The sequence below is a fragment of the Myotis myotis genome, unplaced genomic scaffold, assembly GCF_014108235.1.
Source record: "Myotis myotis isolate mMyoMyo1 unplaced genomic scaffold, mMyoMyo1.p scaffold_m19_p_1, whole genome shotgun sequence".
In the NCBI taxonomy this organism is placed as follows: domain Eukaryota; kingdom Metazoa; phylum Chordata; class Mammalia; order Chiroptera; family Vespertilionidae; genus Myotis; species Myotis myotis.
This window is the reverse complement of record NW_023416313.1, coordinates 184,955,484-184,982,729: the sequence shown is the minus strand read 5'-3', so window position 1 is coordinate 184,982,729 and position 27,246 is coordinate 184,955,484. Positions and strand designations below refer to the sequence as shown.

The 27,246-nt window shown below is 45.1% G+C and overlaps 1 long non-coding RNA gene across 1 annotated transcript; it reads left to right on the top strand.

The window, feature by feature from the left end:
* The first annotated feature begins 23,931 nt into the window (after positions 1 to 23,931).
* LOC118664672 lies at positions 23,932 to 25,928 on the top strand. Its single transcript, XR_004970387.1, has 3 exons — positions 23,932 to 24,166; positions 24,250 to 24,434; positions 25,781 to 25,928. It is a non-coding gene; the product is annotated as an uncharacterized LOC118664672 (long non-coding RNA).
* The last annotated feature ends 1,318 nt before the right edge of the window (positions 25,929 to 27,246 follow it).

Sequence of the window (27,246 nt, the reverse complement as noted above, 5' to 3'; positions counted from 1 at the left end):
AGAAAAGAAGAATTAAAATCGTTAATCACAGGTTAGTTATTTCTGCCTTGTGAGTAACCAGGGTGGAAGAATTTACCACCACCTACGGTGCCCAGTCATCTCATCAGATCTCCTGGCAGGAGATCCTGAAGCAATCTTTACAGTGTCCACTCCACGGGAGGTGACCAGCCTGCATTTTTGTGGAGTGGAAACCGGCGGTGGGTTTAGGAGCAATGTGGACAGGGAGGCGGGGAAAGTTTTACCATCAAGGGTTATTTTTTTTTTTCTTGGCTTCTACTTGAGTTCTTTCTCCCAATGCCCCTCTAACCAAGTCAGAGGAAGGTCACTTGCATAACCCCTGGTGCTGCCTTAGGGAAAACAGTGACAAGGGTTTTTTTTTTTACTCTGGAGGAAGTCAAACAGGAAAAGCTCAAGATTCTGTGAGAATAAATAAAAATAGCTACTGACAATGAAGGCATACACATGGAGAGATGGTAGGAGACAGGAAGAAAGTCACAGCCATAGACGAAGTGAACAGGAACTGGCTTTCAGTCCCACCCAGGCCACTCAAGGTTCCCAATCCTGGGCTTTCTCCAGGCCTGACATGCGCCTGAAGTAATGGATTTCTCCTTGTTTGTAGAATCTCTAAAGATGTTCCTGAAAGCGATCTCCTTTTCTTAGCTCCCCATTCATGACCCCAGTATCTGTGTGCTCCCAGCACAGCTTGCAATTAGTGTATCTTTTCATCTTTGCCTTTAGTTTTGAAACAAGCAGTGGAGAGACAACTCCCCCGCCCCCGCTCTCCCTTGGACCTCCATGGCCATGGCCTGGGGGCTGGGCTGCTTCTGAATGAGGTTGGGTCTCCTGAGGCGGGTCTTTATTATCCTCACCCTGCCTGCTTTGCATGCATGGAAGGACCTGCCCCCAGAGAGGAGTTTTCAAATAATAATATGCAGTGTGAGGTGAGATCATAGATATGAAAGCTCCTCTTTGAAGTTAAAAAAAAAGTCAGCCTACAAATGCGCAGCATTGATATTATTTATTAATGAATATGCTTGATACTGTCTTTGTCAGGCTCCTAGCCATATTCACTTAAAAAGACAATCATCAGCATTATTGCTTATAGGTTAACATAGAAGTTTAATTAGCAGTAAATACGAATACATACACTAATGTACCATGGAGGCCATGCAGCCACTCTCTTCTACTTCACCACCAACCAAAGGAATTAAAAATTGATGTCTTCTTTACAGAGAGACAAAGGAATGTGTGAGGGGGGAGGGGAGTGGGAATGCTCCCCCCCCCCAAGAGTCAAAGAGGATAGATCTCCAATGGAGCCCTCCCATCCCAGCGATCCCAAATTACTTAGCAACACCCGCTCATTAATGCAGTGAATGTTGAGTAGCATTGCGAGGTGACCTGCTAAACAATTTTTAAGCCGAAGGGCTATAGTGTTTACCGTGCTGTCCTGTCGTCTTGCACTCTATGACTCAGGAATCCTTGCTAAGTTTGGTGCTACTTGTCAAGTTTGGGAGAAAATGTCATACCTGCAGGCTGTGTGTATCCCCAGCACCTACCTGGCACATAGAAGGTACTCAACATGTATTTTGTGGGATGAATAATGAAAAAACTTGAACTGGACAGCAGCCAGTTGGGTAACACAAAAATCCCCATCTCCCCATCACATACATTCTCCATAGGTCCCTCTGGCCTTCTCTGACTCCCTCCTCTAACACTATGAGCTGCAGGATAATGGGAATGAAGAACTCAGGGATGAAGAGCAAAAGTGCAGGAAGGGCTACTGTGGAGGCCTGTTGCAGGGTCCCTGGCCTGTTCTCACCTCCTCCGCCCACAGCCAAGTTCCAAGCTTAGCATAGCCACCATGGCCTGTGTAAAGGTAGGATCTAAATCCAGCTCTGACCATCTGAAGATTAGATAGGCATGCCTTTTCTTGTGCAATCCCACTCAACAAGCATTCATCAGATGCCGACAGTATATGTCACAGCATGCGAGGCACTGTGGAGGAGTGTGGAAATATAAGATATGGCTCCTGACCTCAAGAACTAATATTATGGTTAGGGAGATCTGTATTATTCTACAGACATATTGAGCATATGTGCTCAGAACTCTTCAAAGTGCTGGAAATTCAATGTTAGCCAAGACACGTAATTTCCCTGCTCTCATGGTGCTGATACTCTAGAGGGGGAAGACAAAAAAAAATCATCCACGAAAGGCATAGTACAAGTCCAAATAAGTGCTTTTAAAATGAAATCAGACCACAGAGAAACTAGTTCATTATCTGAGCTCTTAATGACAAGACTTGAGAGCAGAGTTCCAGCCGGAGAGACGGCAAGTTCAAAGTCACCCGGGTGGGAACACAAGCTTGAAGTGGTGAAGCCCCAGCAGGAAGCGCAGGGAGTGAGGGGCAGAGAGACAGGACACAGGTCAGAGAAGTAGGCAGGGGCCAGGTCATGCAAGGTCGTGTCCCTCCATATGCAAAGTGTGGTCCACGGACCAGCAGCATCAGCGCCGCCTGAGAGTTTGTTAAAAATAACCCCCAATCTTTATGTCTCTTCTTTTACAGCCATAGGACTATCAGGTTTCAGGCAGCATACATGTGCCCCCAGTAAAGATCTCTCCTCCAAGTCTCCCTTGCAGATGGTTGTGGCTCTGTGACATAAAGGAAGTGATATATGTGACTTCCCAGAAGTATCCTTAAAGGGACATCCTTTCCTCCTTTCTGCTGTCTGGAATACAAGTTTAAAGGCTCCTTCTCCAGCAGCTACCTTGTACCATGAGATGCCCTTGACAATGGAAGCTACTCGAGGCCAAACAATAAACAGAAGAGCCTGTCTGTGTTCCTCACTCTGTGGAAACCCTGACCAGCCTGAGTGGACTACCTCTCAAACTCCCGAATGTAAGAAAAAAGGAAATGTCCATTTTCATTATGCCACTGACATTCTTGGGTTTTCTTTTTTTTTTTTTAATATATTTTATTGATTTTTTTTACAGAGAGGAAGGGAGAGGGATAGAGAGTTAGAAACATCGATGAGAGAGAAACATTTCAGCTGCCTCCTGCACACTCCCCAGTGGGATGTGCCCGCAACCAAGGTACATGCCCTTGACCAGAATCGAACCTGGGACCCTTCAGTCCTCAGGCCAACGCTCTATCCCAGCCGTGGGCAAACTACGGCCCGCAGGCCGGATCCGGCCCGTTAGAAATGAATAAAACTAAAAAAAAAAAAAAAAGACCGTACCCTTTTATGTAATGATGTTTACTTTGAATTTATATTAGTTCACATAAACACTCCATCCATGCTTTTGTTCTGGCCCTCCGGTCCAGTTTAAGAACCCATTGTGGCTCTCGAGTCAAAAAGTTTGCCCACCCCTGCTCTATCCACTGAGCCAAACCGGTCAGGCTGGGGTTTTCTATTACTTACGTACAGCTGAACCTAATCCCAGCTGATTCGCACCTGTGCTATATCATTATTTCTCTTAAAGAACTGTACATTTCCCAAACCTTTCAATAAGACCAACAATCCAAGAAGATATGCTATATTTATCTTGTAGCCTCAAATAACTCCCACTGAGCCCTGACTCCCCACCACACACACACACACACACACACACACACACACACACTCCTCTATGCCGCAGTGGTTCTCAACCTTCCTAATGCTGCGACCCTTTAATACAGTTCCTCATGTTGTGGTGACCCCCAACCATAAAATTATTTTCATTGCTACTTCATAACTGTAATGTTGCTACTGTTATGAATCGTAATGTAAATATCTGATATGCAGGATGTATTTAGGCGACCCCTGTGAAAGGGTCGTTGGACCCCCAAAGGAGTCGCGACCCACAGGTTGAGAACCGCTGCAGTCTATGGGCACACATGCAGCAATTGAAGCAGCATGATCCCAACTGGACGGTGACAAGGAGTGTGGAGACCGTAGAGGTCAGTGGCAGAGGCAGAAGCACAGGCGGCTAAAGGTGGCCTTGGTTCCAGGCCTTCTGCTGCCTCCCTCCTGAGAGCACCTAAAGCAGTGGTTCTCAACCTTGGCTGCACATTAGAATCACCTGGGAATCTTCTTAAAATCCTGATTTCTGGGCCTCATCCTCCGGAAATTCTGTTTCTTTGTTATGGGGTGGGGCCACAACATTAGTAACAAAGAAACAGAATTTCCAGAGGATGAGGCCCAGAAATCAGGATTTTAAGAAGATTCCCAGGTGATTCTAATGTGCGGCCAAGGTTGAGAACCACTGGCCTAAAGAAATGGGCCCCTGCAGGCTGGCGGCCAAGCCTGAAGTCTTGGTGGCATTCCACCACCCTCTCTGCCCCTCACACACACCTATTCTGAGACTTGTCAAATTGTTAAACAATCACAGATCTCTTGCTCTGTCGAAGAGACTTCAACCTGGACTGATCAAACTCTTCACACCAGGTTTCCATACTTAGAAAGAGCCCATTATTTGAAACACTGAAGGACTGACCACCTGATTCTCAATCAGGAAGTTACCCCAAAGCTGCTTCTGCACAGAAATTCTGGAGCCCCTGCTGCTCAGGTTCCCAGCTGCCTTTGCAGATGTTGCCAGGTACCTGGACCCTTAGCAGTAAATGTCTATAGATGCGTCAAACCTGGAATATCACAGGAAATATAGGGAAGACTTTATTCAGAGCAATCTAAATGGCCCAGAAATACTGGACTTATATCTCACTTTGTATCTTATAATCTCTGCCTTACTCTCCCGGGTGATAAAGCTGGTGTTGACCTAGTTCATAGGAGCCTCAGACACGTGACTGAAGAAATTACAAAACATGGAGACCATTCCACCAAGCACTCTGCTTTGTTAACCGTGGCTGCCCATTCAGACCAGGCCCTTCATAGCTTCCCTTTGGGAACAGACATGGGGTCGGGGTAAGGGAATCTGCCCACGTGGGTCCTATGTGGGCACTGAATTTGGCCAGAGTTGTTTGATTGCTTTGGGGGAGGTAAAGCCTGAGCCCGCCCCCTCAGAGCCTAAACAGAGGAAGATAATAAGATCGACAGGTAAGCACTCAGAAACCACAGGATACTTTGGGAAGCGACACCAGGGCTGCCACTGCCCTGTGGAAAGGTTCGGCGATGAGTGTGAGGAGCAGTGGCCGTCTGCAGGAGAGGCGCCGGCTGCAACATTTCTGCCTAAGGGAGCAGCCTCTGGGTCTATTCAGGATGGAAGCCCCTTTCCAGATTCTCTCTAGGACAATGTGATATTCTGTGTGGTCTCGTTTCTATGAAGCAAAACGTGAATCAGAGAAGCCACATGAATGAGCAAGAAACAGAAAGAATGGGCAACTAATACAAACCCAGAGGCAGTCTAGTTTCACATCAAATTGGGGATCCAATCTGCTCACTGAAGCAAAGGTGCCAGGTGAGCACAAGGAGATTGCACTTTGATGTGCATTTGTTTGAGCCTCGTATCAGAAATCATCCCCCATCAGATACCCTTTGTGCAAACTTTCAATCATCCTGCATATAGGATTTTTATCAAGTGCTATAAAATAAAACCTAATGAACATCAATGAGTAAGTCATATGGTTTCTCTGGGAGGGAGTCTCATTAGGATGTATATCACTAATGCAATCATAGCCACGCCCTCTAAGGATTAAATGTATCCCTTCAGCAAAGGCACAATGACTTGCAAAAACAAAAAGGTGAGATAATAATGTGTTCTAACATGAAAGACTTGGTGGAAACTCACCTGGGTTATACAGCTCTCACTAACGAGCTAGGCTGGCTAGAACGTTGCTTTCATTCTATACTGTTAATTTTCAGGAGAGCTAATAGACTGGTGGGGGGTTTTCCACCATTTATTTTGCAAAGCAGAAAAGCAGACAAGTTCTATGTTGTGGGTTTTTAGATCAGACACTTGGGGGCAGTAGTGAGTCGACGAGGAGCGTGAACAATGGTGACAAGCTTTGAGCCAGAACGTTTGACTGGAGCCATTGAGGCGGCAGCTAGCTCTGTGTAAAATTGGTACCAAACCGAACAGGAGCATTTTTTAAAAACCTTGTAAAATTCAGTATTAGACGTATTCCCTGTTCTGGCATATGCTTCCTTGCTTCCCAGATGTTTTTGCTTTTCCTATGGACAGTTTTGTTTTTAATCCACTAGGCGTTTCATCCTTTTCAAGCTGAGAAACCTCTTCCTGACTTGGATTCAGGCTGAACCCCGTGGAGAGGAGCAAGATAAACCCAAGCCCGGGGCACAAACGCAGGCTCCGGGCGGCGCAGAGGTGGCCAGGGCCGGAGCTGACCGCGTTGCTAGAGCACACTGGCCTCCGAGGGCTCCTTCTCTGCCGCGGGAGGAGGTTCTTCCAAGACCAGCCCGCCCACCGCGGCCTGTGGGAAGCCTAGAACAGCAGAGGCGGTTGGTTCGGGCTTCGCTTTCACTGTGGGCAGGAGATTTTGTCAACAAAGGTTCCACTGTCAATCCATCTTTAAAGCCCCAAAACGTGTGGCAGCAAGAGAGGCCTGGAAGCCAAGGGCAGGGGGCTGGCCATTGAAGAGGTGTTTACTGAGGGCAGTGACTCCCAGAAAGGGGGGGGCGGGGGGCGGGGGGCGGGGTCACTCAACAGGCTGGCAGGGAGCGGCCAGGACAGCCCCTCTTGCAGCGCTGACAGGAGGCCTTTGTTAGGCTGTCAGGTCGGGTTTTATTTTCAGACTCAGTCAGGGCTGCCCTCCTGCTCTGGGCTTCCCCTCGCGCAGCTGTTGCTTCTGTTTCCCAAAGCCCTAGCTCAGGTGCTGCGCTTTCCTTTGCTTTGTTTGACGGCGATAAGTTGGAAGAAGTGACATTGCTTTGAAGAGAGGAGGTGGGGAAGGCTGGGGTGGGGGCGCTTCGGTTCCTCCTGGGTTCTCCCCAGCCCAGCCCTGCAGCTGCTCCCCCACCCCACCCCATCCCATCAGGGACCTCCAATCCAGGCATTTTAAACCAAACAATGCCTGAGGAGGGGCGGCCTCATTTTATGAGCACCCTGAGATGCAGGCCCTTCTTACTGTTCTCTCCCAGTGCCTGTGGGACATGCCACCTGGCGCCGACCTGCGGAGCCTGAGTCAAACACCCAAGCCTGCTCTCCATTCGGCTCCGACCCCACAGGCCTCCACTGATAATAAAGGGTTCCGTCAGGGTATTACATCTTAAATAGTTTCTTTCTTCACTGTACAAATCATGTGTTTATTGTACTCTTCCATCCTGTGTGTCTGTCTGTCTGGACACATCTCGGCGTCATTTCGTGTTTCTGATCTTTTGAGCGTGGCTGCAGCCCTACTGGACATGTGGCTGCTGTCGTCCCTGTGCGGATTTTAAAATCTGCCCAGAAGCAAAGATTGGATAATGGGAATAGGACTGGGGGATGAGTCCATTTTGCTTTTGACTTTCTACCCTCCTGTATTATTTAATCTCTTCCCCCCCAAAATGAATTATTTTGCAATGTTTTAAAAGGAAGGAATGAGGACAGCTCTCACTAAAGTCAGAGCCTTTGCCATGTTGGACATGCCCTCAGCCAGGACTCCACACAGCAGGGTTTTCTCTTCTGTCCTTAAAAATATACTTAGCCTGGCTGGTGTTGCTCAGTGGTTGAAGTCGACCTATGAACCAGAAGATCACCTTTGGATTCCAGGTCAGGGCACAAGCCCAGGTGGTTGGCTCAATCCCCAGTAGGGGGCGTGCAGGAGGCAGCCAATCAATGATTCTCATCATTGATGTTTCTATCTTGCTCTCCCTCTTCCTTCCTCTCTGATGTCAATAAAATACATACATATATATATATATATATATATATATATATATATTCTTAAATTCTGCTCCTAATGTTGTAGTTCCCTTTGCTAAAAGAGTATTAAATGGCTAGTGTGTCCTTGGATACCTATTTTCTAAGGAATGGGCTGCAGCAGTGTGCCCACCCCATCCCATCACAGATCTACAACCCAGGCATCCTGCGTTCCCCCCCCCCCGCCCCCCATCCCTCCCCCTACACACACACACACACACACACACACACACTGCTTTTTTTCCCCTCTAATAAAGACAGAATATGCAAATTGACCATCACTTCATGACAAAGATGGCGACACCAACAGCCAATAAGGAGGGAATATGCAAATTTTCACATGACAAAGATGGTTTGCTCCAGGCCTCTGGGCAGCGCACATATGCAGGTGTGGAGCAGTCGGGGCAGGGCAGGATGCTTGCTATGAGGAGGGGGGCGTGGAGGGTGGAGGGAGCTACAGGAGGGCGGCAGAGTGAAGGCCCGGGTGCCAGAGGGAAGCTGGTGCCAGCAGCCAGGGGAAGGAAGGCCTATTCTTGCATGAATTTTAATGCATCAGGCCTCTAGTCTATATAATAAAAACTTAAGCAGCCGTTAAGGGGGAACAACAGAACGACTGGTCGCTATGATGTGCACTAACCACCAGGGGGCAGACGTTCAACACAGGAGCTGCCCCCTGGTGGTCAGTGCACTCCCACAAGAAGAGCACTATTCAGCCAGAAGCTGGACTCACGGCTGGCAAGCACAGTAGCAGTGGCACTAAGGAGCAGTGAGTCGAGGGGTAAGGAGCGAGCAGGCGGGCAGTAAGGAGCAAGGGATCCTGATTGTAAGAGGGATGTCCTGGATTGCGAGAGGGCACAGACTGGGCTGAGGGACCCCCCCCCACACACACACACACACCCCGCACCCCCCTCCCCCCGCTCGCCAGTGCACGAATTTCGTGCACCAGGCCCCTAGTGTGTTAATAAGTATTTAATAATTATTAATTACTAAATAAGTAAATAATTGTTTAAAAGACTTCTGTTTTGACTATGTCCTGAGAACCAAATCCTCTACTACAATTTTATATACCAGAAGATTACAAGAACTTTCCACAGACTAACTTCTGGCTCTGTGCATTTCAAACGCTGTTTTCCCCTCTGTGGCCAGGCTCTGTGGGACACGTTCTCATCCCCTTGTTCCGCCTGCATCTAGGCACAGTGGGCAGCAGGAGCCTTGGGATGACCAGCAATAATTGAAATCGCATGGAAGTGACCAAACCACACAGATGTTCCCCATTGAATCCAACTAAACTAAATGTGTTTCCAACTTAACTTCCCCTTAGCTGATCCCCAAATGCCAGCAGGCACTACTTCATTGCTAACTGACACAAGAGGAGCATATGGAAACAGATGGTGTCTTAACCAATTGCGATGAAAATATCTCACTTTCACAAATTTGACAAAAACACCACATGAACACGTTGCTAGGGCCTTTCCCTTCGTGGTCAATCTAGCTCTGCCTCTAGGGCATGGGCCATGAATGTGAGGGTGGGGCCATTTGAGACAACTATTGAAAATAAAATTGTTGAGAATGATGTGGTGCTCACCAGGGGAAATGCTATGTGTGTATCAAGTTGCTTAATCCCCATAACAACCCTTGGCTGCTGGCAGAATGACCTTCTTTAGTTCATAGGTAGGGGAACTAAGTCTCAGGAAGGTGCAGTAACTTGCTCGGGGTCACACAGGTAGCAAGTGTCAGAGCTGGGATTTGAACCTGCGCAGTCTGTCTCATGCTTGCACCGCGTCCACGGAGCAGCCTTCCCACAGCACAGCTCTCAGCCTCCCCACCCCTCCAGGACTCTGCAGTCCCACCTGTGAGACTTAGTATATATTTTACTGATTTGCCTATTTTCTGTCCATTGCTACTAAAACATAAGACTCTAATAGAGTAGACCTGTTTATTTGTTCACTGCTGTATCCCCGCACCTATAACAGTGTTTGGCACATAGTAGGTATATAGTCAATATTTTGTGATTATCTTCAACACTTCTTTTTTTTCAAATATATTTTTTAAGTGATTTCAGAGAGGAAGGGAAAGGGGGGGAGAGATAGAAACATCAATGATGAGAGAGAATCATTGCTCGGCTGCCTCCTGCATGCCCTACACTGGGGATCGAGCCCACAACCTGGGCATGTGCCCTGACCAGGAATCGAACCGTGACCTCCTGGTTCATAGGTCAACCATGCCAGCCGGGCTGTCTTCAACTCTTTCATACTCCTCTAAACTCTTTATTAATTACTCCAAGAAGTAATCTATTTGGAAAACTGCAAAAGAAAATGAAAATAAGAGGAAACACTTAACCAAAAGATATATATATATGGGAAAAGGGAACTTTATATATTTTGAATAGGATAATTTAGCTCTGTTCTGAGTGTCTATGATTCCTGTAATCCAATCCCACATGTCTCAGATCAGGTAGATTATATAGGGAATTAACTAGGAATGATCAAAGAAGTTCAGGTGGTCTTGAGTGTCCAGTTGAAGTTTGAAATTCAAAATTTGTATTAGCACCTGACTGCATGATTATGTGCTATGCGATTTCTTCTGTAATGCTCACTAGCCAAAGAAAGTAGATGGGTGGCTGGGTCCAAGATTGAGGATTTGTCGGTTGGCTGTGTGAGAAAGGCAAAGAGGAAGGAGGCTGTGTCAGATGGTGGAAGAGGGATGGGGTTATTGGATGGGGAAATTGAAGGCAATGCCTTATTAGGACTGAAGATAGGAGGGGTGAAGATACAGGGGAGAACAAGGTGTAGGGTTGAGGTCAGAGTGGAATTTCAAAGTTCAAGATTTCAGAGGTGAAGCAGTTCTAGGTGATGACAAGGTCTTGTAACAGGATAGGTGATATTGATGGCAAGTGAAGAGAGCTCTCAGATGAGTCATAGGACGTGAGAAAATTTGATATTGTGTGGGTTAGGCACTAATGTACACATTTATCAGCTTGAGCCATGGTTTGTAAAGTGGCTTTAAATAGCACATGATATTGAAACAGTGCATATTGCTTTAAAATACTTTATTTATAACAATTCTAAAATAAGGATTCTCCACAAATTAACAAACCGGGATACTAACATCTTCTTAATTCAGGAGAGAGGTTCATAAAGTTGGGGGCTGTGAGTTTTGCTTATTGACGGTTTGATTCTGTTCACACACATGAAAGAAGTGTCGCTTTAAAGCTCCAGATTGAAGTCCCTTTTGAGAAGATGTTAAAGAATCCCTATTTTATTAGGTGCTTCCCACATCATAAAAGATCTTTAGTCTCCAGAAGTTCACCTTCTAAGGCTACAAGACACACAATAGATACATAAACATAATGTTAAACAATAATAGGACAGATAAAAGTACTTGGGTCTCCCAGACACCCAATTCATGATGTGCTCCAATTACAAATATAACCGGATGATTTTCAGAGAAACACAAGACTTTACTAGGTATTCTCCAGCGGCTTAAAAAAAGGAAAGAAAGAAAAAGATAAATAGACGCTTGCAATTGGATGTAATATCCAGCGAGGAGTAAGATTTCAACTTCTTTCACCATCAGGTGCAGCTGGGGATAGGCAAAGAAATGTTTTGTTTTTCAGCCAGTACTTAGCCTGAAACAGGAAAGAAAGGTATCAGAAATCCCGGATCAACTGTAGCCAGCAAGTAAATTGATGATAGTCTCGTAAAGTATATTCACAATAAAAGAACCAATCTGTGTGTTTCGTTAAATTCACCTGAAATGATAAGAAATCTGCCAGGAGTCTTTCAAAGTAGAGGTTGTGCAAAAGGCTTTCAACCTTGCAACCTTTCTAACCAGGAGGTAACTAAGCAATCTCCCCTCTCCCTGCTTTGGGAGGCAGGTTTGCAGGCACCTGGGCGGCGAGCGCTGTGGAAGTGAGAAGTGAAGGAAGCCCTGTGCTAGACCTTACGTGTGAAGGAATCTGGACCTGTTAGAGAACTGGGGAAACAGATTTGCCCGTTCCCTTCTCCCCAACCGAGCCTTCCATATCTCCGAGACAGATGGAGCACATGCAACAAAACCGAGCCAATGCAGAGGCTGCAGTCTGGGCCACGGAAAATGAAATCCTTTCCAAATCTTCACAGGCTCCTTTAGGAACACTTCCACTCAAGCGTTAAGGCAGCTAACGGAGGTGTCTAAAAATGGAAAGGAGGAGAGGTGCCCCAAGGATTCCTTTTTCAAAACCAGTCAGCATTAATATTTACTTCTCAGAAAGGGCTCTTTACACAGTCAGCAAATTTGACCAAATTTAGCCACATGTGGGTTGAAAATGATTATATCCCAGAGGTCTCTCCATCTTTAAATATAAAAACGTTTAATCAAATCCAGAAATTAGACAAATAAGGATATGAAGTTAATACCCAGGTAGAATGTTACTATTTCAAAGGATCTCAAATAAATATTCAGTATCAATAAATTATTCAAAGAAATCAGTAAAGAAAATATAGTTAGCTAGATTTTGATAGTGTATTCTTTACCCTTACAACTATAAGCTCCTTATCACAGAAACATTGTAGCTCATATTTTACATTTTCATAATATTTAAATTTTATCTTTTCATAATACTTAAAAATAGGAATCTATCAATCATGGCTCCTGGGTTTAAATATTTCTACGTAAAAATAATTTATTCTGAGCCAAATGTAATTTCAGATTTTCTAGAGGTAGATAACCTCACAAAACTGTGTTCAGAAATCACCATTCCATTGCCATTATTCAAAGAATACATCAATATTCAATTAAATGTGAATAAAATTAATTTTTTTAGCCTCTTTTCCACTGGGAGACATATAAGTAAACTGTTTGAAATGTATTACTGACGGAAATTAAATGTAAATTACTTACTTCTTAATTTATGGAGCATCCGTGCATTGGAAACTGATTTGGGTGCTGGGGATACAGCCATGAATAAGGTGAACAAGGCCCAGTCAGGCTAATAGTGGAGATGATGACAGTCCTTTAAATGGCCAAATGGCCCGGCCAGCGTGGCTCAGTGGTTGAGCATCAACATATGAACCAGGAGGTCACAGTCAGGGCACATGCTTGGGTTGTGGGCCCGATCCCCAGTTCGGGGCATGCAGGAGGCAGCTGATCAAAATCAATGATTCTCTCTCATCATTGATGTTCCTATCTCTCTCCCCCTCTTCCTTACTCTCTGAAATCAATAAAAATATAATTTTAAAATAAAAGATAAATGAGCAAATGAACAAACAGGACCATTTCAGATAGCGGTGAAGGAAAGGAAAGGAAATCTGCTAATGGCATAGAGGATGGCCAAGGGGGGTGAGGAGCAGAGGTCAGGGGATTGGGAAATCGGAGAAGGTGGTATTTGCATCAAGAGCAGAGGAGGAGAAGGAGCCAGCTATGCAAAGAGCCTGGGGAAAGCACTGCAGGCCAAGGAGACAGCTGATGCCGGAAGGAGCGTGGTGTGTTCATATAACAGAGAGAAGGCCTGAGGGGCTGGATTGGAGAAACATGGGGAAGTGGGCATGAGTGAGAGATGAGATCCAGGTGTTAGGCAGGGCCAGATTGTGTGGTAAAGATTTGGGGATTATTCCAAGAGCGGGAAGGAGCCACAGGAACTGACTATATTCTTTAAAAAGATGACTTTGTCTCCTAGGAGGCAAATGGATGGATGGGGCAGGGACAAGTAGGGAGACCAGTTAGACTGACTCGGAGTCTAGGAGAGATATGATAATGGCCGTAAGTAGTGCTGGCAGTGGCCACAGTGGGGATGGTGAGAAGTGTTCAATTTCAAAATACATTTCAGATCTACAATCTGAAGGACCTGCTAGAAGTTAATTGCATTTCCCCAAAGTATTAAGTTGAATCTCTTGAGCTACATTTCTAATGCTTTTCTGAAACAATTTCAGATCCAAGTTCCTTGCCCTCACCTCTCTACTCATATGCACATCTGTGCACCCCTCTTAGACCTCAGAAAAATGCCCCAACTCTCTTTTTTTAAATTTCCAATTGTAGTTTCCATTCAATAGTATTCTGCCCCCAACTCTCTAAACCACAGTTGGTCCAAATGGCTCACCCAACCATCCATTCCAGAATATCAAGTACATCTCAGCTGCTAATGTGTCTACAGATCCCAGAAGTGACTCTCCAAACAGCCTTTCCCAGATCCTACTGTCACCCCACAACCTGCCCCCTCCTACAAACTCCTAGAGAAATCCCCAAAGGCTCATTTCATCTTTGTGCATAACTCTTCACATGCCCGAGGCTGCTACAGCAGCCCCAATAACGTTACCAAAACCCAGCCCGAAACCAGGGTCTTCATGTGCCTCTGTTGATTCACAGGGGACAGCCCCTCAGCAGCGCCATGTTACCACTGAGGAACCAGGACATAGGCATGTTTTGCAAATTGTTAAACAACACCCAGCTAGGATGTAAGTCCAGTGAAACTCAAGTGGGCTCTTAACCTGTTGCTTCTTTAAGAACTGCTGCCCATGACCCCCTGCACCTCTTGCTTAAGCATCATAGTTAGAACAGGACCCTGGAGCCAGATTGCCTGGAATCAAATCCAAGCGTCACCACATTCCAGTCGCATGACCTTGGACAAGAACTTAACCTCTCTATGCCTGTTTCCTCCTCTGTGAAGGAGAGAGAATAGTAATACCTGCCTCATAAAGTGAGGGTTAAGTGAGTTACCACATATCAAGTGCTTAGAATACCCTTGGTATAGAACCAAGACTATGTAAGTGTCACCTACCACCATCATCATTCTCCTGCCCTCCGTGCCCACACCGCCCCGCCCAACACATCACCCTCATGTCATATTTGTACAACTGAAATTCAGCTATATGGCCATCGAGCCATTACCGAAAGCCCCCTATGTAGGTGTCTAAGCACATGGGTGATTAGGGGAGTGCACAGTGAGGTCATTACAAAAACAGCTTGGTGGGGCAAAGGGATGAGGCCAGTGTCGGAGATACTAAAGAGACACTTAATAAGTTGTGATTAATTTACTCTGAATAATGCATTGAAGTGAAGACATTTTGAAAGCATTATTTGGATTGAATTACTTACCATTAGGAGGCTAACCAGGCAGTGTGTGGAGTGGGCAGGGGTGAGCCTGTTCCTTCTAGTAACTGCTCAGTTACTCAGAATTAAGCATCTGCACCCCAAGCTCTTGCCTTCACGTCACTGTTTTTCGTCGCTACAGCTTTTAGGATGTGCCCCTGTCCAAAACAAACTAGATTTATCCCTGGTAACAACAATAACAACAAGTTCTAGCAGCTTAAAGTGACCGAGTTCCTTTCTTGCTCACACCACAAGTGCATCATGGAAGGGACCAGAAGGCCCTGCTTATTGCAGTCATGGAGAACCAGGTGGGTGGAGGCTCCATCTCAACATGCTTCCCCAATCAAAGGGGCAGGGAGAGGGGCACGGCCAGCCACATGCTGGCCCTTGAAGCTTCTCCCCAGAAGTGCCCCATCGTGCTGCTCACAGTTCTTTAGTCAAAGCAAGTCATGTGTCCTGGGTGTACAAGGAAGAGTATGTACAAATCCTTGGGCACAAGCTACACAAGGAGTTAGCTGAAAGAAAGACCATCTGAAAGCAGCATGACAATTAAGGGGTTATTTTCTCACACAGCAAGTAGTCGGGAGGTGGCGCAAGGCCCAGATAAGCAAATCCAGCCGCTCAAGGATGTCTTCAGGGACCCAATTGGTTTCCATCTTTCTCCTTTGCCATCCTTAGGATGTCAGGACTGTCTTCCTTTCTGGTCACAGGATGGCTGCCGCAGTGCCAGCCCTCGCATGCAGACCAACATAAGCCAGAGAAGAGTAGTGGTATTTCCTCTCATTCGTCTCATGTTATTGAGAAAAATCTTTCCAGAACCGCCAGCTTACTTTGGTTGCCATTGGCCAGAATGAAATCATATGGCCATGACGCAGGCAGTCACTGGCAAAGGAACAAGATCGCTTTCTGGGATGAGAAAAGGCCTGTTTTTCCTTTGCACAAACAACTCTGATTTCTATAAGAAATATGCCACCGAACATAAGAAATCAGAAAAATGTAACCTAGTTTCACCTATTCTGGTAAGCTTCTTTATTCAGAGTGTAAATAAAGAGGGACCACAATGTCCCTTCATAAAAAAGCCTTCATTTGTGCTTACGTAATTATTCACAGTGGAATAGCTATGGGCAAATAAAGCAAGCAAAACAGGCATTTAATAGGGAAGGATCGTTTACCTAAGGGTCAGGGAAATAAGAAACTACTTTGGATTGATATTACATCCGTCTCAAAAGAGTTGACCCAAAGAATTCACCACTCCCTTGCTTGTGAAACCCCCACGATAGCCAAAGCATTCTTCCTTCGTCATTTCACCTACCACACTTTATGCCTTTATCTGTGTACCTGTCTTTCTCCACCTACAAGACTGTCAGCTCCTCAAGAGATATGGTCTGTTTCATCTGTTTATTCCTGTGCATGATAAAAATAAGAGTGGCTAACATCGATTGATCACTCATTGTGTATCAGAGCCCATTCTAAGTCCTAAATGAATTAATTCTTGGAATACGTAAAACTGTCCTGTGAGGCATGTATATGCTATATCCTCTATGTTTTATAGATGAAGAGACAGAGGGTCAAAAGGTTAATCACTTGACCAACTATAGACAACTAGTAAGTGAGAGAGTTGGATTTCAAATGCAGGCAGCCTCTCTGGGTTATGCCTACCACATTTGCCAGGTAAATGGGTGGACCTAATATACTTTATTATACACAACAAGAAGGTGAGAAAGAACAGCCGTGGGGGAAAAAAGTGATTTTATCTTTTATTTATATATAGAATCTGAAGTCAAGTTTGATAGACAAATTCCCTGAGGGCAAAGATCATGTATGTTTCTCTTGCTCGGTATGTCACCGCTTACTCCTGGTACAGTTCCTAGCACACAGTAGGTTCTTAGGTATTCCTGGGAGTGGGCGGGGGAGGGAGGGAAGGACTGAGTGAAGGATGGAGGAAAGGAGTGAAGGAGGGAGGAAGAAAGATGGAATGAATAAGCACAATTAATATCCTCCTTCTCTTGCCCCCCATGTTTTCTATCTTCTCTTTCTGTGTTACTTCTATGGGTAACTTGGCTTTTGAAATCTACATCTTGCCTTAGGAGAGGAGGAAGTGTTAGTTTCTAAGTATTAAGTGTTCTCAAAGAGAAGAGTCTACATGTAACATTGATAGGAGTGAGGCCTCTCTGCTGCTCTATAATTCATTTGGCTCTTGAAACAAAGAGTCTTATGTAAAGTAGACTTTTCCTCAACTGAAACATTCTTTAAGAATTTGGACTTTTTTCTAATTGTGTGCTGCTTGAAATGTCAACCCAGTGCAGGGGGACCAGTTCTCACATGGATGTATTGATTTATTTCTTAAAAATCAGTGCAAGGCCATAAGCAAGTGAACAGTAATAATTAAGGGCCAGGAAATGACCGCTGTCAGTTGATGGATTTATTTCTCCAGCAGTCCCTCCACCAGCAATGTGTTACATTAGACAGATAATAGGCTGCAAACACTAAAAGCATTCTCCTTCTTCTTCCTTTCAGCACTGTTGTCATAGGACTCTGCTTTCATAGATTGCTCCAAATAACCAGACAAATTTAATATATCAGACATAATCTTTAGATCATATAGATGTCCCACTCTAGTTTTAATCAGTAAAGTAAAACCATAATGAAACTGAAGCATTGCACTTTGTCATAAGTAAATTTCAAGTGTTCTTAGTCCAAAAGGGTGTCCAAGTTTCCGTGGTTGATTTTGTTATTTTGATTCCATTCCAGAAAGCTACTTTTAAAAAGTGTTTCTCTTTGATCTAACCTTAAACTAGATTTTCAGAGTCTCAATATCCCAATTTTTTTCTTTGCTTTTTATTCTCAGACTTTGTTCAAATTTCTTTGAGTTATTAGAGATTTTTTTCAGGTGTCTCTTTCAATTTTCACTTATCCCAAAACTGAACTCATTTATTTCTCTGGCTTTTGCCTCCTGGATTCTCTCTCTTGGTAGATGGCTCCATCATTCACTTTCTGATCCAATCCAGCACTTGAGCCACTTTGGATGGCTGTCATTTTCTCCCCTACATCCAGTTAATAGACAAGTCCATTCATTCATTCTCTAGATCAGTGGTTCTCAACCTTGGCTGCACATTAGAATCACCTGGGAATCTTCTTAAAATCCTGATTTCTGGGCCTCATCCTCCGGAAATTTTGTTTCTTTATTACTAATGTGGTGGCCCCACCCCATAACAAAGAAACAGAATTTCCGGAGGATGAGGCCCAGAAATCAGGATTTTTAAAAAGATTCCCAGGAGATTCTAATGTGCAGCCAAGGTTGAGAACCACTGCTCTAGATCCATCCTTTCCTTTTCACTCTCATGTCCAGGACCCGAGGTAAGTCCCTCATCATCCTCACCCAGAATATTGCAATGACCTTCAAACTGGCTTCCATTGTTTATCTCTTCTCTCTCCGACCCATTCTTTACATTTCCATTTAATTACTTTCTAAAAGAGAGATGTATCATGTTTCTACCCTACTCAGAAACACACAATGGCTTAGTATTGCCAATTTTTTAAAAGCCAAAATTTCTTAACAACATTTAAGACTCTTCTTTGGTTAATCTTAGCCTACCTTTGCAGCTTCATCTCCTATCACTTCCCACCATCACCTTCATTATCCCTGCACATGTACGTATTTTCCCCAGATGTATTATGACATTCCTCAATTCCTTCTGCCTGGCAAAACCCAAATTACCCTTCAAGGCCTAGTTCAAATAACATTCCTTTTATGGAAACTTCCTTGATCTCCAGGCAGAATTAGTCACTTCTGTGGTTTTATAGAATTTTGTTTATATTCTTATTCTGCTCCTTCTCTTAGGCCAGGTTCACGGAAGCCGATTCTGAGAGGAGGATTTGTAGAGAGGTATTTTATTAAGGAAATGCTTCCAGAAGACACTAGCGCCTGAGTGTGGGAAGTAGGCGAGGGCAGGGAAAGAGACTGGCTGAGCAAGGGTGAGTTTAGCCAAAACCCAAGAGGGAGTAGCTCATCCTGCTTCCATAGGGAGATCAATGGATGTCCTGCTGAAAGGCAAGGGACCTGGGCCTCCTTCCTCTCACACTGAGCAGCCACTGGCTAGGAAGTAAGCTCCCAAGCATCTCTGCTGTCTGCATATGTAGACAGTACCCAAGGGCAGCCAGCCAAGGAGAGTCAGAGGTGCCGGCCATTGGAAGCAAAAGCCCATATCAGAGCTGATGGAGGGGCACACAGATACGGTAAGGGCATCCCTGAGCCTCAGGGAGGAGCAGACAGTGTCAGCTACGCTCCTTAGTGTAGTGGGCCCCCTTGCTACCCAGGCATCTCCCGGCCACTGGGTGGCGAATCACTGGGGTGCAAAGACCCTTCTTAGTCATCCTTATGTCCCTAAGGCAGTCATTTCAACCTCTTCCACCTCATGGCACACATAAACTAATTACTAAAATTCTTCAGCGCACCAAATATATATATATTTTTGCCAATATGACCAAAAAAAAAAATAGGTACAATTTTTATTCATTCACACCAGATGGTTATTATTGTGTTGCCTGTTGTCATTTTTTTTTTTTTTATTTGACAATCTAAGGGAAAAGAGGTCAGTGCCCCTGACTAAATAGTCAGGGATTGCATGTTTTAAAAATTCCTTCGGCACATCGGTTGAAAATCGCTGCCCTAAGGCATGGAAGATATGTATCACTTTTGCACCTGAAAAGTGCTTAAATAGCATTTGTTGATACAAGTCGAATGCTCCTTTTCTAGGTCTAGTGTGACGTTTTGCTACTTCCGGTCATACTGCTGAGATTTTATTCCCCAGCTGGTTCTGGTTCAATAATTACAGATACGGCGCCTGGGCTTTGAAACCCGAAGGCTCAACTTTTCACCTCACACCTTTCTTCCTGGGGCAACAACTTGCCCCCCACACCTCTCTCCCGAAATCCCAAGGCAGGCTGCTCGCCCTGCTCAGGCACCACTGCCAACCCCAGAAACGTTTCTGAAAGATCACAGTCAGCATCATTGCCAAGAGAAGAAGTTCTTGGCACACGGAGAACCTGGTTCAATATGATATGCCAGATGGTGATTTCAACTTCAGCTGAATTCCTGCTGGAAAAAAAAGTGTTTGAACTGCAGATGAGAAAAGCTTCTATGACAAATTTCCAAGTGTTAGAAAGCTTCAGAGGGAAATGGCAAGTGTGGATACACCCCCACCCCCAACCACATGCACACGTGTCGCAGAGCGACTACCTGCATCTGGTAGCTAAGATTCCCACAAAGACGCCTTTGCTCTTTAAGAAGACTCTGGTCCTGATTCGATTTGTACTGATATTAAAGTGTATTCACCAAATGCAGTGAAAGCAAATGCTATTTAATTATGTGCGGTGTTTTTTTCGAAGCCTGTGTCCCTTCGTATCTACTCTGAGCTTTTCTGGTACCTAGAGGTAACTCTCTTTCCTCTTCACCATTAACTCCATTTTTGGGCCAATTACGATGCAGTGTGTCTCCCTCCCTAAATACTTTCAAGTTCCAGGGAATATATGTAGGGATATATGTAAAGTATACGTTGGCGGTGGTTGGCCTGGATGCCCTGGGGCCCCTGACTTACTGGTGCAAACTCTGAGATATAGTCTAGGCCTCAGAGGTCCGCTCGAGTTTCGGAAGAGGCTGGGCCTTGGTCTGAAATTGCACCCTTGCTGACTCCCCTGCGTTCTCTGTCTTGCTTCCCCCTCCTGTTCCTCCACCACACCCCCTCGCAGGTTTCTCCTGGGAGCATCTCTTGAATAAAACTCTGGCACACAGATCCTCATCTCAGGGTCTGCTTGTGGGAACTGAACTAAAATTCTGGATGATGGAAAAGTCAAGGTATGTTATGCTAATAGAGAGAAGGGTCATTGTTTCTGGAGCGTGGAGTGTATGTAAACTACTTCATCAATCAAGATCTCAAAAGGAACTAGTGGATAAACTCAAATTGGGTATTTGGAGAATAGTTAACAAAGGGTCTAATTACACAATGGTGGGCCGGGTGCAGAGGAACAAGCATAGTACCTGCCTGGAAGCTGGTGTCAGGGGGTTCATTAGCAATCCCAGGCCTCAATGGCAAGAGGAAAGCTGGTGACAGAGTTGTGGAGAGGGCTGTGTGACAGAGCTGTAATCTTTAGGGATGCAACCAGCCTACACAGACCCTATAGAGAGCAAGCTGGATGAATAAATGCCCCAACCTCATGCTCCTTCCAATCTTTTGCCAGTGGCCTCATCAGCTGGGCCTATGGGATGCCTAGAGCCCTAATGCAGTGCATCTGGGTTATCTAGGTTGGCCTCTTAGTGCATAGAGCAGGTGGAGGAGAGCAGAGAGAACAAACAAGCTACTGAGCACATCTACCTAATCTATCTGTCTATCTATCTATCTATCTATCTATCTATCTATCTATCTATCTCCCCCCCCCCCCCCCGCCTACACACAGACACACACAGTTTGATCTGCTGTTGACTTTGACCTGTGACCAGTGACACATAAATAGGCACTGATTTTTCTCTCTGCATTCCCCTTTTATCTTGTTTGTCCTTAGGGGACCCAGAAATCAGCTGCATGATGTGGGGGAAGAGACCTCAATCATCAAGACTGGACCAAATATTTTTGTGTTAAAGCCTGAGTATGGTATCTGGGCATCTCAGCCTTAGCCCCCAACCCCCAGCCTCTGGAGTGGCATTTAGCATGGATTGAAATCAGACTCACAGAGCTCACTGCCACAAGATTTGCCATCACTTTGACCACAGTGATTCTGGTGCAAAGAGGCCTAAATTATATCCTTCGAGAACCATGCCCATTCTCTCCCAATTGAAAACAAAATGCAAACCAAAGGTTTATGTTGCCTTTTGAAATGATGTATGTATTGCTTTCTCATCAATCCAGGTGCAAAGATGTCCTCGTTATTCAGTTTGCTCCCAAACGTCTTCATTACTGGAAGCCACACTCTTTCTATCAGTCTCATTTTCTGTTTGAAATGGCCACTTCTCTGAATTCAGCTTTGGCTTGGTTCAGAAAGTGTGCCAGTGGAAGACAAAAAGTCACTCAGTTATTTCAAGGCCTTGAAATTAACATGGAAAACAACAAGGGTCCTCAGGATGCCTGCAGGAGCTGATGCGGGTGGGACGGAGGATGGGAGATGGAAAAGCACCACTCCCACAGGCCCCTGGAGGGCCCGCTTCGCACTGCCTTCCTGTCCTCCAGCTTCTCTCTGCTGGGTGTGCCGCAGACGCAGCTACAGCTGAGGAGAAACAGGTAGGCTGTGGGGCAGGTGTTAACAATGGCTTACAGCAGCGGTTCTCAACCTGTGGGTCGCGACTCCTTGGGGGGTCGAACAACCCTTTCACAGGGGTCGCCTAAGACCATCGGAAAACACATATATAATTACATATTGTTTTTGTGACTAATCACTGTGCTTTGATTATGTTCAATTTGTAGCAATGAAAATACATCCTGCATATCAGATATTTACATTACGATTCATAACAGTAGCAAAATTACAGTTATGAAGTAGCAACGAAAATAATTTTATGGTTGGAGATCACCACAACATGAGGAACTGTATTAAAGGGTCGCGGCATTAGGAAGGTTGAGAACCACTGGCTTACAGGGTTGTCATTTCTAAGTATTAAAATAGTATACATTGGGCTATTTTCTTCTGAAAATTTATTTATTAAAACACTTTGGGAATCCAGAGGCCCCATTTAGAGGAAGGTGATTTTAAACATATTTTTAAACACTGTGTTGCATTCCGAGACAGCTGTTTGCATCACCCATGAACCCTCACAGGAGGCGAGGGCTGGGGTGTATGGGCCCAGCCTACAGGTCTGTCGCAATCGCTGTATGATCATGTTGAGAAAGGCACCAAACCCTCCTCACCAGGTTCCTTGTAACAAGGGAGTGGGGGAGATGAAGCTGGCAGCCTCCTCCTGTTCTAACATTGCACTGTCTGATTAGTGCCACTGGCCACATGTGGCTGGTCTGAATGGAGACCTGCAGTAAGTGCACAATACACACCAGATTTCAAAGGCTTCATACAAATGATAATGCAAATGATCTCATTAGTGCTTTCTACTTTGATTACACGTTGAAATGACACTATTTTGGGGTATATTGGGTTAAATAAAATATACAAATTTTACTTTTACTTTTTGAAAGGTAGCTACTAGAAATTTTTGAATTACACATGTGCCTCACACTATATTTCTATTGGACAGGACTTTTATTTACTTATTTATTTACTTATCTATCTTAAGAACTATTTTAACATATATACTTCTGGGTTCCCATTTCCTCTGTGTGTACATCAAATTCTAGAAAACTTAAAGTAATCTTGTTTGTGGAAAAAATGTTACAGCATTTTCTAGTCAAAGTCTTTTTTATTTTATTTTTTTGGTTAATCCTTACCTGAGGATAATTTTTTTCCATTCATTTTTAGAGAGAGTGAAAGGGAGGTGGAGAGACAGAGAAACTGATGTGAGAGAGACACATCGATTGTTTGCCTCTTGCATGCACCCCTCGTGCCCTTGACCAGAATCAAACCCTTCAGTCCCAGGGCCACAGCCAACACTGAGTCTATCCACTGAGCCAAAGGTCTTTTTCTTTCTTTCTTTCTTTTGTTCTTTCTTTCTTTCTTTCTTTCTTTCTTTCTTTCTTTCTTTCTTTCTTTTTTTTTACAAAAAGGCGAAGATTTCATGTCAAGTTGGCTAAGAGTTTACTAAGAGAATGTGAGGGGAAGAAACCAATGTTTCTTAAACTAGAATTTCATTTCCTTCTACTTCGAACGAAGCTACGTTGTCTATCTTCAGGCACTACAGTCTTTAGAACAGCAGGACACATCCAGATGCCATGGAAAAGGATAGTTCCAAAATGATGACCAGCCACCCCCATCCCCACACACATGCATGCAACATCTCTTCTCCATGTGAGTGCCACGTATTTGGAAAGCACCTAAATGCTCAACCCATGAGTTCTGAAACCACACATTTAATAACCACTTCCTGATGTGCATGAGTTGCTGGGTCAAATAAAGAACAGTGGACAGAGATAAGGCAGCAAATGTGCCTCAGGGCTGATGACCTGGGTAGGAAGAGCAGCAGCAGGAAGACTCAGCCTCACATAGGAGCAGAGTGGAGGAGGGTAGTTTGGGGACACGGAGAATACATGCATTTGCATGGACCAGCAGGGCCGTGAGTGTTGGGAAGGAGACTTAGGACCTGCTATGAAAAGCCGTGGTCCGAATGACCTGCCCGAAGCCATGTTTAAAGGGAAATCACTCCTTTCTTCTCTGCCATGTGGTATGTGTGTCCCCCAACTGGAGGGCCTGGTTGGAATCCAATGCCACCTCACATTCTTCTCTTACTCCCTCGTGTGTGCATAGTTCTGCTTCCCCAAGGTGCCGGGGCTGACCAGAAGACCCTGAGCGACGGATGAGCAGATTACTCCAACACAGGTTTCTGCGAAAGAGAGGCTAAAGAAGTAAAAGCAGTCCTGTTCGCCTGCCTCGTTGGCTTTTTATTGTAACAACAGCTTGAACTCAAATTAACCTCTAGATACAATCAGACGGTAAGTATCCTTGAGAAAGTATATGCTTCTACAAGGTGGGGTCTTTAAAGACTAAACATAGAGATTCTAGCAAAACACCCGGGGGATCGGACTTGTTTGGAAAAGTCAAGGCAGGGGCTGCCGCCTTCAGCAAGGTCCCCCCTGAGGCCCCGACCTTTCGGAGAATCCTCCTCACAGACATTCCAACCAAGTCCCATGCTTCCCCACACCAAGGGAGAACGGTACATTCCTTAGGGGCAAGGTTGATCTCTCTTGAATATCTCATGAGTTCCAGGACAGTAGTAGGCACAGAGTAGGTGCTCAATGCTTACTTGAAAAAAAAAAATTAATTAGATTCTGCCAAATCCACTTCCTCTTCCTTCATGTATTTTCTGAGGGAAAATGAAGCAAGAATCCTAATTCCTAATGAAAGCCCTTGGGGAAAATTAGACTCAGTTTGGTTAGAGCTATAGGCTTTCCCTGACCAGAAAAAAAAAGAAAACAAAAACTAACTCTGTAGATCCCAGGAAATTTATAAAGCCTAAATTTGCTTTGTCTCTCTCTCTTTTAAATTCAATTATTGTTCTCCTGACTCTAAACTAATCATCACAAAGTTACTTTCAGGAAGAAACGAAGAATAACTTTCTCTTCCTTGAATTACTTTTTAGTTAACTTCTTAGAGCTTTTAATCATCCAAGAAAGCCAGTTCAATATGTAGCAGAAAGTCACTCAAGACTGTCATCTAAAAAATGCTTGGAGGATCCTAGGTCCCAGAATAAGGCTCTTTGTAAACTGAGAGTCAGTATCAGAGACAGACAAACTGCAACAGCTAACAGTGAAGTGTAGTTTGGAAAGGGTATTAACAAAGGGTAAATGTTTACATTTCTTTTTCAATTTTTCCTAATCTATAAAAATAAAAGGGTAATATGCTAATTAGTCTGGACGTCTTTCAGATGAAGCTGGGGTGGAGGGAAACCAGCCCAGGTCCCTGGTGCCTGTGGGTGGCCCGAGGGAAGCCCAGATCCTAGGTGCCGGAGGGAAGCCGGTGCCAGCAGCCTGGGGAAGAAAGACCTACTCTTGCATGAATTTTTGTATACCGGGCCTCTAGTGTTGCATATAATGCAGAATTGGAGCTTGGCTACTATTTCTGCTGTCCTTTTCATTTTTGTTTTGACAGAGAGAAAAGCTCAAATGATAGGTTCTAAGATAAGTCCATTTTCTTCCAGTGACTCGAGTGGACTAAGATTAACCTTTCCTCCTGTGCAACCTAAATTGCAGGAACATTGTGTTAGATTATCTACCTTAGTACAATTGCTCTTGCTAAACTACGCCATGGAGTAACCATGCTACTTCCTCCACTTTTGTAGGGAGGCCGGAGGTTGTTAAATGTAATTTCCAGTTCCTAGCCTCAGCACTAACACCATGCCCTCACTACTCTCAAGAAAGAATATCTTGCCTGGCCGGGTTGGCTCAGTGGTTGAGCATCGACCTATGAGCCAGGAGGTCAAGGTTTGATTCCCAATCAGGGTACATGCCTGGGTTGCAGGCTGGATCCCCAGTGTGGGACGTGCAGGAGGAGGCTGAGCAATTTTCTGAGGGAAAATGAAGCAAGAATCCTAATTCCTAATGAAAGCCCTTGGGGAAAATTAGACTCAGTTTGGTTAGAGCTATAGGCTTTCCCTGACCAGAAAAAAAAAGAAAACAAAAACTAACTCTGTAGATCCCAGGAGGAGGTTCTCTCTCATCATGGATGTTTCTATCTCTCTCTCCCTCTCCCTTCCTCTCTGAAATCAATAAAAATATATTTTAAAAAATATTTTAAAAAGGAAAGAATACTTTCTGTTTTTCAAATTATATAACCCTCACCAATTCTGATCTTCCTCCACAGAGAGTAAATACCCATCCCAACAGCTCTGGTCCCCCCCCCCCCCCCCCCCCCCCGCCAGAGTCACTATGCTATAAGCTAATGAGCAGTCTCATCATTAAGAATTCTGGCAGGTTAAAAAGAGAAGTTTGGAGAGAAAACCAGTAGAATGAGGCTCCCATGGCAGAGATTAGGCAAAACAACAAAAACATCTCTTTATTCTTACCTTCTAAGACTTTATATAGGCTGTTTTAGTCCACAGTGAACATTATTCTCATACTAGAGGCCCAGTGCACAAAAATTTGTGCACTCGGAGGGGGGGGTCCCTGAGCCCAGCCTGTGCCCTCTCACAATCTGGGACTCCTCGGGGGATGTCCACCTGCTGGCTTAGGCCCACTCCCTAGGGGATTGGGCCTAAGCTGGCAGTCAGACATCCCTCTGGCAGCCCAGGAGCCCTCGGGGGATGTCCACTTGCCGTTGGACATCCTTAGTGCTGCTGAGGAGGTAGGAGAGGTTCTCGCCATCACTGCTGTGCTGGCAGCCATCAGCCTGGCTTGTGGCTGAGCAGAGCTCCCCCTGTGGGAGCACACTGACCACCAGGGGGGCAGCTCCTGCATTGAGCATCTGCCCCCTGGTGGTCAGTGTGAGTCATAGTGACCAGTCATTCCAAGTCATTCTGCTGTTAGGGTCAATTTGCATATTACCCTTTTATTATATAGGATAGAGGCCTGGTGCATGGGTGGGGGCCGGCTGGTTTGCCCTGAAGGGTGTCCCGGATCAGGATGGGGGTCCCGCTGGGGTGCCTGGCCAGCCTGGGTGAGGGGCTGATGGCTGTTTGCAAGCTGGCCAAGCCCCCCAGTGGGGACCCTCACCCCATGGGGGTGTGGCCAGCCTGGGTGAGGGGCTGAGGGCCTTTTCAGGCTGCCCACAGCCCCTTCAGGGTGGGGGTCCCCACTGGGATGCCTGGCC